Source organism: Bidens hawaiensis, unplaced genomic scaffold (assembly GCF_021521415.1).
Source record: "Bidens hawaiensis isolate Kalapana, Puna unplaced genomic scaffold, B.hawaiensis_p1.1 tig00074698_1, whole genome shotgun sequence".
In the NCBI taxonomy this organism is placed as follows: Eukaryota; Viridiplantae; Streptophyta; class Magnoliopsida; order Asterales; family Asteraceae; genus Bidens; species Bidens hawaiensis.
This window is the reverse complement of record NW_027502960.1, coordinates 20,683-31,202: the sequence shown is the minus strand read 5'-3', so window position 1 is coordinate 31,202 and position 10,520 is coordinate 20,683. Positions and strand designations below refer to the sequence as shown.

General features: G+C 33.5%; 1 pseudogene; it reads right to left on the bottom strand.

Annotated features, from left to right (window-relative positions):
• Positions 1 to 4,305: 4,305 nt before the first annotated feature.
• LOC143606413 (uncharacterized) lies at positions 4,306 to 9,639 on the bottom strand (annotated as a pseudogene).
• Positions 9,640 to 10,520: the final 881 nt, after the last annotated feature.

The following is a 10,520-nucleotide window of genomic DNA, read 5'->3' as shown; positions in this document are numbered from 1 at the left end:
AAGAAGAATTTCCACCGGTTATATACATTAACACACCAAAACCTAAATCATAACACCTTTAAAATTCATTTATATCATATTACTCTTAAGTCTTATCTTATGTGTCTTATTATTCCCTTTGATTCTTTTAATTTATTATGCGATATTATTCCTTAAAATATAACAATTCAAATCCTTCAAGATTTGAATGACGTTCTTGAATTGTTTTTTATCACGTTTGATGATCTGATAATTTTAATATTATGAAGTGTGTGATTAGTGATTGCAAATGGTTGCTTCAGGTGTAGGTGTATTGACTTTTAATTTCTTTTTAATTTTTTTTTCATTTAATATAAATATTTTGTATTTTTATCGATCTTTAGCTAGAAATTGATTGATTGTTGATATATATGTCATGCTTTAATATAAAACAAGCATTTTAATCACTTATGTACATATAACTAGCAAGGTAAGTAAGGTTGTCTTCACAGAGAATCGATGGAAAGTTTAAGATTGACTCATAACTCAAAACTAATTAATTAGGTGGACATGCGATGTTAAGCAAATTATAAAGATGATTTGAAAGCAACACAATTACTTTTAGGGTTTGTAAACAATTCTGAGAAAAGGTGACGCACTTCAGGTTTCGGGTTATGCAATCCATTAACACTATGACTCCTATCAATTGAATAAACACATAGACTTGTCTCGTCAGTTAAGATTGGCCGGTATGCAATTAATAGACACAATTGTTTGATCGTGCTGATACACAAAGCCTAATCCGATTAATTGGCACAATTGAACGTAGTCTACCTAATTACCATTTTGTTAATATAAGATTTTAGATAAATTAATGATCGATGGTAACAACTCAATGACCATAAGAACTTAATCATAGCAGCTGATGAACACAGCCTATCAATTGATGATAAACCCTAATCCTAGATAAACAGCCGTCTAAACTATCACAACTAACATAAGGAAAGATAAATTATTATTAATCAAACTTCAATTCAATCAAGAACAATAGAAAACACATTTAATGTTCACTTTCATACAAAACCGTACACCTAAAGTGATCATAATTGGTTTAGCCTAGCAAATGCATGATGATTGCTGATCTGTTGAATGGATGAGAACATGGACTTACTTGACGAACCAAGAGCTCCTAGATGATGCAAAATCACCATCTAGGTCTTTTATGGCTGCTGGATGAGAAGATATGTCGGATAGTAGTTGAAAACTGATTATATATCGATTAGAGTTTTTCCCCGTGTTTTATATCATTAACGTAGAGAGAAGGATTTTTCATCCTCCGTTCGCGTAGCGCAAGCTAAGAAAACCCTATTTTCATATTTTTCTTAACGAGAAACCCTAAATACATAAATTATGGGTCCCGTAACTCATTTTCTAGCCCTAGATACGCCCATTTTACTTCTAAACGTTCGCGAATCACTTCTGAACTCCGCCAAACTTCAAAGCAAGCATGTAAAAGACTCCAGTTATCTTTAATGCTCACACACCTGAAATACAAAAGCAAGCTTGAAGAACCACAGTTCACACTAAAAACCTAACAAAACTACACATTTAACAAACTAGAATACACGACTTTTTACCCAACCATCCGTTGTATACTTTTATCTACCCAATCATCAATAATGATTTACAAATCACTTTATTTTTGGTTATTGGGTCATAATAATCATGTATGAGAGATGGCTGAGTGGTTAAAAGCGAGCAATGGAACTGCTATGTAGGCTTTTATTTACCTAGGGTTTAAATCCATCTCTTTCACCAAATTTACCGATCTTACTAACCATACCAGATCAAATACTAATGAATACAACTACTTCAATATTTGGATCTTTCTTTGATATGGATTCGATATTCGTAAAGAATGCGGTAAGAAAAATCCTGTAAATGAGTAAACAAGGAATGAAAACATCCCTCTAATTAGTGTATGCATGACAGCTAAAATAGAATGAAAATCAAGATCAAACACGTTATTATCTTAACATTAGGTTAGTTTACTTTGGGAAAAGGTACAATGGGTGAAGCCTTATTCTTATTCATTTTTATTTTCTTTTTGTTAGGTTTAAGTGTAATGAAAATAATATAACTTATAACTAAAAATATCACAATTTATCGCAAAATATAACACAATGCCGAACAAAATCTAGCACAATGTTGAGTAATATAACACAATATAAAGAAAAAAGAGACACAATGTCAAGAAAAAAAAACACAATCAATGACGAAAATAAACATAAAACACAATGATAAACAAAAAGACACAGAGACTTTTTTCACTTACCATTGTGTTTTTTTTATGAGAATGAGAAAGACGATGAAAATATTTTTGTGTGTTTACTTTTTTTTATTAAATTTTAATTTATGATTTTTTTTATTTATTTTTAAGGGATTTTTTTGTGTAACTACACATCCTTCACATCCTTCTAATTTTTGTTCCCTTTATAGAATAACTTGACCCTAAACATAAATATCATTAATAATTAAATGTAACAGAAATGTTACTCGCGCGTTGCGACGGTGCAATTTGAGTTTGGTTACAAACATAAATTTTATTTTTGTATTATTTAGGTATTATATTAAAATCAGGAGCATGATGTAGGCTTTAATATTATGTGTTAAATACAGTAGTTATAGTTAAACATATAGTTATATAAGTTATAACATTTCAATAGTTATGTAACTTAATTTGATAAAAAGGATAATACGACGTCTGCTGTATTAATATTGATAACACTTACATGCACAAACATTAAACACTTATATATGTTGAATCTAATATAATAACACTTATGTGCACAAATGTATTAGTATTGGTATTTTCTTTATAAAAATGGTTAAAAAATGATAGATGAAAAAATGAGTGGTTGAGAATTGATAATTTGATAAATAGTAGATTTAGTGAGAGAGTGAAATGTTGGTTTTTAATATATATATATATATATATATATATATATATATATATATATATATAATTGTAAAAGTCAAATTGAAATCCGTTATCTCATTAACAAATTAACGTTAACTTATAGTTCGGCAACGTGGAACTTCACTAACATAAAGCTTGAAGCTATTAACCAAACAAATCTTTTTATTTAATATGAGTTTTTCTTAAAAGTTTGGAGCCAAAAGCTCCTTGCCAAAAATACCCTTAAATGTTTGGGACTTGTTACGACAAAAATTTAGTTACTTATTTTATATTAGATGTAATTGTGGTAGGGCACCAGTTAAGGTTACCGCAACCCTCAGTGTTATGAAAAGTTTATTTAATTATACCCCCTGAAAGCTTATTAATCAAACTATGATTATCAATTTGTCCTTTTTCTTTGCAAGTGTCCATGGATCAAGGCCGCTTTGATACCACTAATGTGGAAATCGGGATTCAGCGGCCAGATAGATAATAGAGAGAAAATCAGAAAAAATGTTGAAAAGAATATCAAGACTAAATTTTCTACATATTCAATAAAACTTTTCAATTCCCCATTTAAAGAAAATAGTAAAAAACTAATTCCTCATACACATCGAGAAATAACATCGTTACATACTTGGGCTTCTTAGGTTGTGGCCTAAGTACGTAATGGCGCTTAGGCTAATCATGTGTGGATAATGTTTTTGGGGTTTATGTTATCTTTGGGAATTTATAATCTAGCAGTAGCACATCGATCCGACCCTATCCACCTGAACTATCATTATTATATTTATATTTCTTTATGTTTTTTTTAATGTTCAAACGCCTTTTATTTTATTCATACACTGTTTTTACATACAATTTCTCTATTATACACAACATCTCTTAAACCCTTGTGGGTATCTAAATAATAGCACTCTTTTTAAATAAATGTTGAGTTAAAAATAAAAATTTAATGCAGATCAATGTTATAATTAGAGATACTTTAATTGCATAAGTTACACATGATATCCTTATGCATATTAAAGGCATTTCTACATTAGGCACTACAAGAGCATGGTTATGAGTTATAACGCAAGGGTACGAACATGCCGCGTTAAGACGAAAGAACATGTATGATGACAAGTAACATATGAATTTACAAAAGTTATGTGACAATAACCAATTTGGTAATTTTATTAATACTATTTTAATTTCAGTTAAGTGATTTTCCCTTTTAAGTGTATAGTAACTAAGTCAGCATTTTCATTCTCCTTTTTTGCTGATAATAATACATTTATGTATGGTTTCTTCCTCACATAAGCCATTTAATTAACACATCATTAACTCAATAATCATGAATAAATAAAATAATATATTACATTTTTTTTGTTTCTGTTTTATTACATGATAAAACCATCTTGTGTCTGCTTTTTGATTCTTAAATTTATATAAATAAACATAGAATTCAACATCAATTAATCACCTCACTACATTACCATGCACATCAACTTATACTCATGCATGATCACTCAAGGCAGCCCACCACCAAAACCTCCACCTGAACCACCACCAAATCCTCCACCAGACCCCCCACCGAGCCCACCGCCGCCACCACCACCACCACCAAACCCTCCTCCTCCTCCACCACCTCCCAATCCACCACCAAACCCTCCTCCTCCACCACCTCCCAATCTAGAACCACCTCCTAATCCACCACCAAATCCACTACTAGCTCCTCCTCCAAACCCGGACCCACCTCCCAATCCACCACCACCACCAAATCCGCCACCACCTCCACTTCCACTTCCAAGCCCACCACCAAAGAACGTCTTATCGTCGCGATAAGACTAGTTGGAAGTCAGTTTTCTAGCAGTGGCAGTACAAACGAGGACACTAATAACAATGAAAAGAAAGAATTTAGGAGAAGAAGCCATTTTGATCAATTCAGATGATGATGAAAATGAATACTTGATGGTGTGTTTATATAGAGCAAAAATCGATGCAAGGAACACTTGTACAATACAATAAAACAACCAATGAAAATACAGAGTTTTATATCAATAAATGCTAAGGTACCAATAAAATGTGAGGAAAATAAATGTTCTTTCTTCCAATAGCATTCCCCTAACTGTCTCACGAGCTTATCAAAACTCCACCCACCCAGACAACTGGAGTAGGCCATACATTACTTTCTTTTTTACACAAAACAAAGTCCGGCCACCCGGGTACATCTGTTGGTTAAAAACGTCTGCATTTGCAGACAGCGTTGATGACTTGGTGACCTGGAAACCTACCGCCCGATAGTCTACTATGGTCAGTGCCAGATTCAGAATATTTAGCCAGTGGGTGCAAAAAATTTTTTAACCTAGAACTCGTCAATCAAAACCAAAACAAGTCAAACCAAAATGGGTCGGGTCAAAACGAAACGGGTTGAGTAAAAATTTTACATTAAACAAACTATGTATAGAAATGTAAATTATAAATTTCATTGAAGATAAACAAAATACATATTATAATTGACCTCTACGTGATTTCATCTTTTAAAAACGGTAAATTACAGCTTCATTCGTAACACTTAAAAGTGCTTCTTTTTCAACACTACAAATTACACAAGCATTCAAAAAATCTTCACCAATTCGATTACGTAAATTTGTCTTTATGATCTTCATTGCCGAAAAACATCTCTCAACCGTCGCGGTTGCAATAGGCAAAACTAATTTAGCTTTAATAATCGATAAACCAAATGAATAGAGATATGTTTCCTTGTTTCCACCATAACTCTAGCAAGATCCGCAATACCTTTCATATTAGGAAATATTTCATCTTTTCGCACACTATCAATGTACAAACCAAGTTGAGATGCAAGAACACTTTTGTCCCCATTATCAAAACCATATGGATAAAACTCACACAATGTCATTAACTTTGATGTATCAAACTTGGAAAATGAATCATACAGATTGAAAGCCAACATGTTTGTAGTAAATCCGTGTTAATCTCATTAAAGCGATTATCAAATTCTTGAATTTCAATGTCGACAACTGTGTTGAAACAATCAAAATTATAATAATGTTAATTGGTGATTGTGTACCTTTGTCTTTTGGGCCTATAACCAGTGTCATCGACAACATGTGAAGCCACCATCACCCTAATCTGCCCATCTCATACTAATTCCAAATTTCCAGTTAAAGTGGTTGAGTAATTAACTAATATGGGCTTAATTGTTATTGTTCACAACAAAATTAAATTTGGGCTTAAAATTTAAAAAGTTAAGTTTAGGGTACTAAAAAAATTATAAATGGGTCACTAAATTTTTTTTGGATGAGTCATTTTGGTCTTTGAACCTAATATATTACAAATTTATAAAGAAAACTATGGACTTGAGTGGGTGCAAATGCTCTCCTGACCAACCACTGAATCCGACCATAACTATGGTAAAACTTTTAGCTCGTGCATGACATTTTGTCACAAAGAAAACTCGAACCCACAACCTTCATAAGAAAAGCCATGATCGAGGCTACCACTAGACGAATTTGTCAATGGAATAGGCCATAGATTATACATAGTAAATATGTATGTTTTCATTATTATACTAGTTCAATAAAAGTCCAAAAGCTTGCCAACGTAGACACTCCACGTATATGGTGTAATCGGGTGAAGCTGAGCCCAAACTCATTTAACTTGAAAGAGTGCTTTAATTTGGTTCGTTTATAGCTTTATTAAGTTGGTCAAGCTTAGCTCATAAATAGTTTTACAACTCGAGCTCATAAGTTACATATAATTATATGTGCCAGATTTGAAGACAGTTTTCTTTTAACACAATCAAAATATTTTATTTTGTAAGTGTTATGCGAATAATTATGCATGCTAAATTGCCAATAATACATATTATCTCTCATGTTAAGTATTTTTGGTAGCAAATTCGTTTGAAATGACCCATTATCGTGATTTATTTGATTTTATAGTTTTGGATGACTAGCTACTTGGTGATTTAGTGAAAAACAAAATAAATTATTGAAATTATAATGTGACCATGTGTTGTTTTATTGCCATATCCATCTCTCGGAGAAAACCCTAGTTCTACCAAGCCCTCTAAGGATGGTTCTAAGTTGTTTTCGAAGGGAAAGAAGCCGAGATAGAAGGTTATCAACTCCAAGGAACGATCTAACCTCGTACAACCCTTTTTGCTTGATTTGGTTTGAAAAACTTTTAACCTAATCATGTACATCTTGTTATTTTAAGACATTTGGTGTATTTGTATTCACCATGAGCTAGGCTCTTTGATTCACATAGATTAGATGAATACTAGCTAGATTTTGATGAGTTACTTGCTATATTTTTTGATGATTATATTGGTGACTTTAGCAATTTAATGAATGTTCTTCAATGATTACGTATGTTTGTTTGACTTGTTTAAATGTTTGATCTCGTAGGTATCTTAGACACAATGTTGTAAAAGTAGATTCCCAAGACCGAATACTCCCCGAGTAATCGCTACAAGGTATGTCGCCGAGGCAAGTTTCTTTAATTTTGCCTAGTTACTTAGAATTGACTAAAGGTGGTCAATCTTAGTCAGAATCGCAACTAGTCGGTAAACTTAAGCCGATTTTAGCTTAAAAGAATAAAACATAACTCGTATTTCTTTAATATTAAAAAATAAATATCATTTTTAACTTAATGACTAACAATTTTTAGAATAATTTATTATTTAAAAATGTATTTCTCTTGTATATGCTGATCTTTACCTATTTTGTTATAAATATTAGTAAATTTATGATATTCGACATATTTATAATATCCAAAAACTAGTTTTCTTTATATTTACCATGCCCGAGTACTCCGAGTACACCCAAATCCCCAGTCAGCTGCCTAGAATCCGCCTAGCGACTTTTACAACCTTACTTAGACATATCATGTTAGAAAACCATATGTCCTTAATTAGGCATTAATTATTCATGATTATGTAAATGTATGCATATCCATGGTATTTTACTAGGAATGATGGGCGGGGATTCGAAAGTTTAGGATTTTTAATCAAACGTTCATCGATGTGTATTTTGGGAAGATCATTACGTTTGTAGTGGATTCCTCTTATCATTGTTATTATGGTTTACTAGCTTAAATTCGTAGTTCAATCAATCATATCAAGTATACTTCTCATTAATAGCAATGCTATTAGTAGAGTCTACGAGAGTGATATAAAGAAAATTGTACCTCTATCCTAAAGAAAACAGAGGTTGTAGTTTCTTGGTATGATATTCACAAATCAAAGAACTTCTTAATACTTTCTTCAATATAACATGACTCGATGTGGCAAGTTTATGTTTATCACACTAGCTTTCCAAAAGCATTGTGAGATTAAATAACCTTCACAGAATAGTAGGTAAAGTATTAAAAATAGAATATTGGAGAAGTGTAATATTAGTATTGACGGAAAAAAAGTTGATAAGCAGGCAAAATAATTATAACAGATAGCAGTTTTAGTAGTAAAAATAATCAATAGTAGTAACAAAAACAAATTATACCAAGTCGGTAAGGTTACGACTCCAAGACATATTCTAAAACCAAAATTATATCATCTACTTAGAAGTCCTTAATCTTAATCCTACGTCTCCAGGAAGTCCTATCATTAACCATATATATCCTTAGAGAGATACAAGTTTATCAGATCATGTCTAATCGTCTCATCCCAAGTCAATTTGGGTCTATATCTACCCCAACTACGCTCTATATAAAGTTTTCTACCGATCTAACAAGATCTGTCATTTGTCTTCCCTTCACGTGTCCAAACCACCTGATCAATCTCCCCTCTCTTAACTTATCTAAAATATTAGCTACCCCTATTTTTTCTCGAAAATAACAGATCATGTTCTTGTTTTAGCAGGCTAAGTAAATTACAATTGTTTAGCGTCCGTAGTTCTTGTGTCCTAAGAGCAGTATCTGATTCCAGCTTTGTTACTATAAAGATATTTTTTTAATGGTTTAACTCTAAGATACATCATTTTTTAAAATTTAGAACTTAATCATATATACGAAAAGTAATATTAAAAGTATATATTCTTTGCTACATCAATAACATACACTTAAAACATTTTATATAATTAGTTATTTTATAATAGCAATAGTTCTTACAATTTAATACATGAATCATAAACAATTTTTATAAATACAAATAAAAATAACAAATGACATTGTTTATTTAGCATAAAACCATATTATCTATGGTTTTAAACTTCAAATTAAAGAAAATACATAGATTAATTAAACATGCGTGTGCATGCCATGCATGCATGCCATCAATGCAATCCACCACCAAAACCTCCACCAGAACCACCACCAAAACCTCCCCCAGACCCACCACCACCACCACCAAACCCTCCACCGCCACCACCACCTCCTCCAAGTCCAGATCCTAATCCACCACCAAAACCACTACCAGCTCCTCCTCCAAATCCAGACCCACCTCCCAATCCTCCTCCTCCACCCCCACCACCACCAAACCCTCCTCCCCCACCACCTCCCAATCCCGAACCACCACCTAATCCACCACCCGCACCAGCACCACCACCACCAAATCCACCACCACCTCCACCTCCAAACCGACCACCACGATAAAAGAACGTCTTTTCATCTTGAAAAGACCTCTCCTAACCGGTCAATTTCCTAGCGGTGGAAGTACAAACAAGAACACCAACAACAACAAAAATAATAAAAATAAAGAATTTAGGACAAGAAGCCATTTTGATCAATTCAGATGGTGATGATAATGAAGGCTTGATGCTACGTTTATATAGAACAAACATGCATGCAAGCAACACTTGTACGGTACAATTAAACAACTAACGAAAATACATATAGCATTGTATTAAGACAGAATTACAAATTTTGTCCTTTAAAAAAAGCCAAATTATGGTTCGCGTCCTTTTTTTAGTTTCCTTGCAGGCGGTGTCCTTTAAACATTTTTTCCTACACGTTACGTCCTTTACGCTAACTGGGTTAGAAAAACTCAGTTAAATACCCTCACGTGAGACGCATGTGAGGGCATTTTTGTCTTTTCGTCTACCCTGCAACTTCTTCTTCTTCTTCTTGCAGATCTCAATAAACTCCTTTCTCTCTTATTTCTCTCTCTACGCCACCACCATCACCATACCACAACCACTCCGACCATGGATTTCCTCAAACACCATCACCACCGCCACCACAGGTCCGCCACCAACCACCGCTCCATCTCCGACGCCGACTCCCATCTCCGACGTCGACTCCCACTCCGGTCGAATCCCTTCTTTCCAAAACCCTAAACCCCTCTCACACCCAGAAACCCACAAAACGACGGTCAATTCCCCTCGTTCCGACGCCGTCACAAAACCTAGAAACCTTCCATCACCATCACCAAACAAAGCTTCCCGGGACCTGATTCCCAAAACCCAGAAAGCCGAAACTCAGCTCCGACGCCATGTGGCACAAACCATGGCGGCCGGAACTTAACAAGGCGTAACCCACGCTTTGAAACCTTGCCGGAGAAATAGTTAATTGTATCCGGTCCAATCAAGTTAAGAAACGAATTAACGTAAAGGGTATGATTATCTTGAGTCTTGTAAGCTTTCTTGATCATAAAGATTGC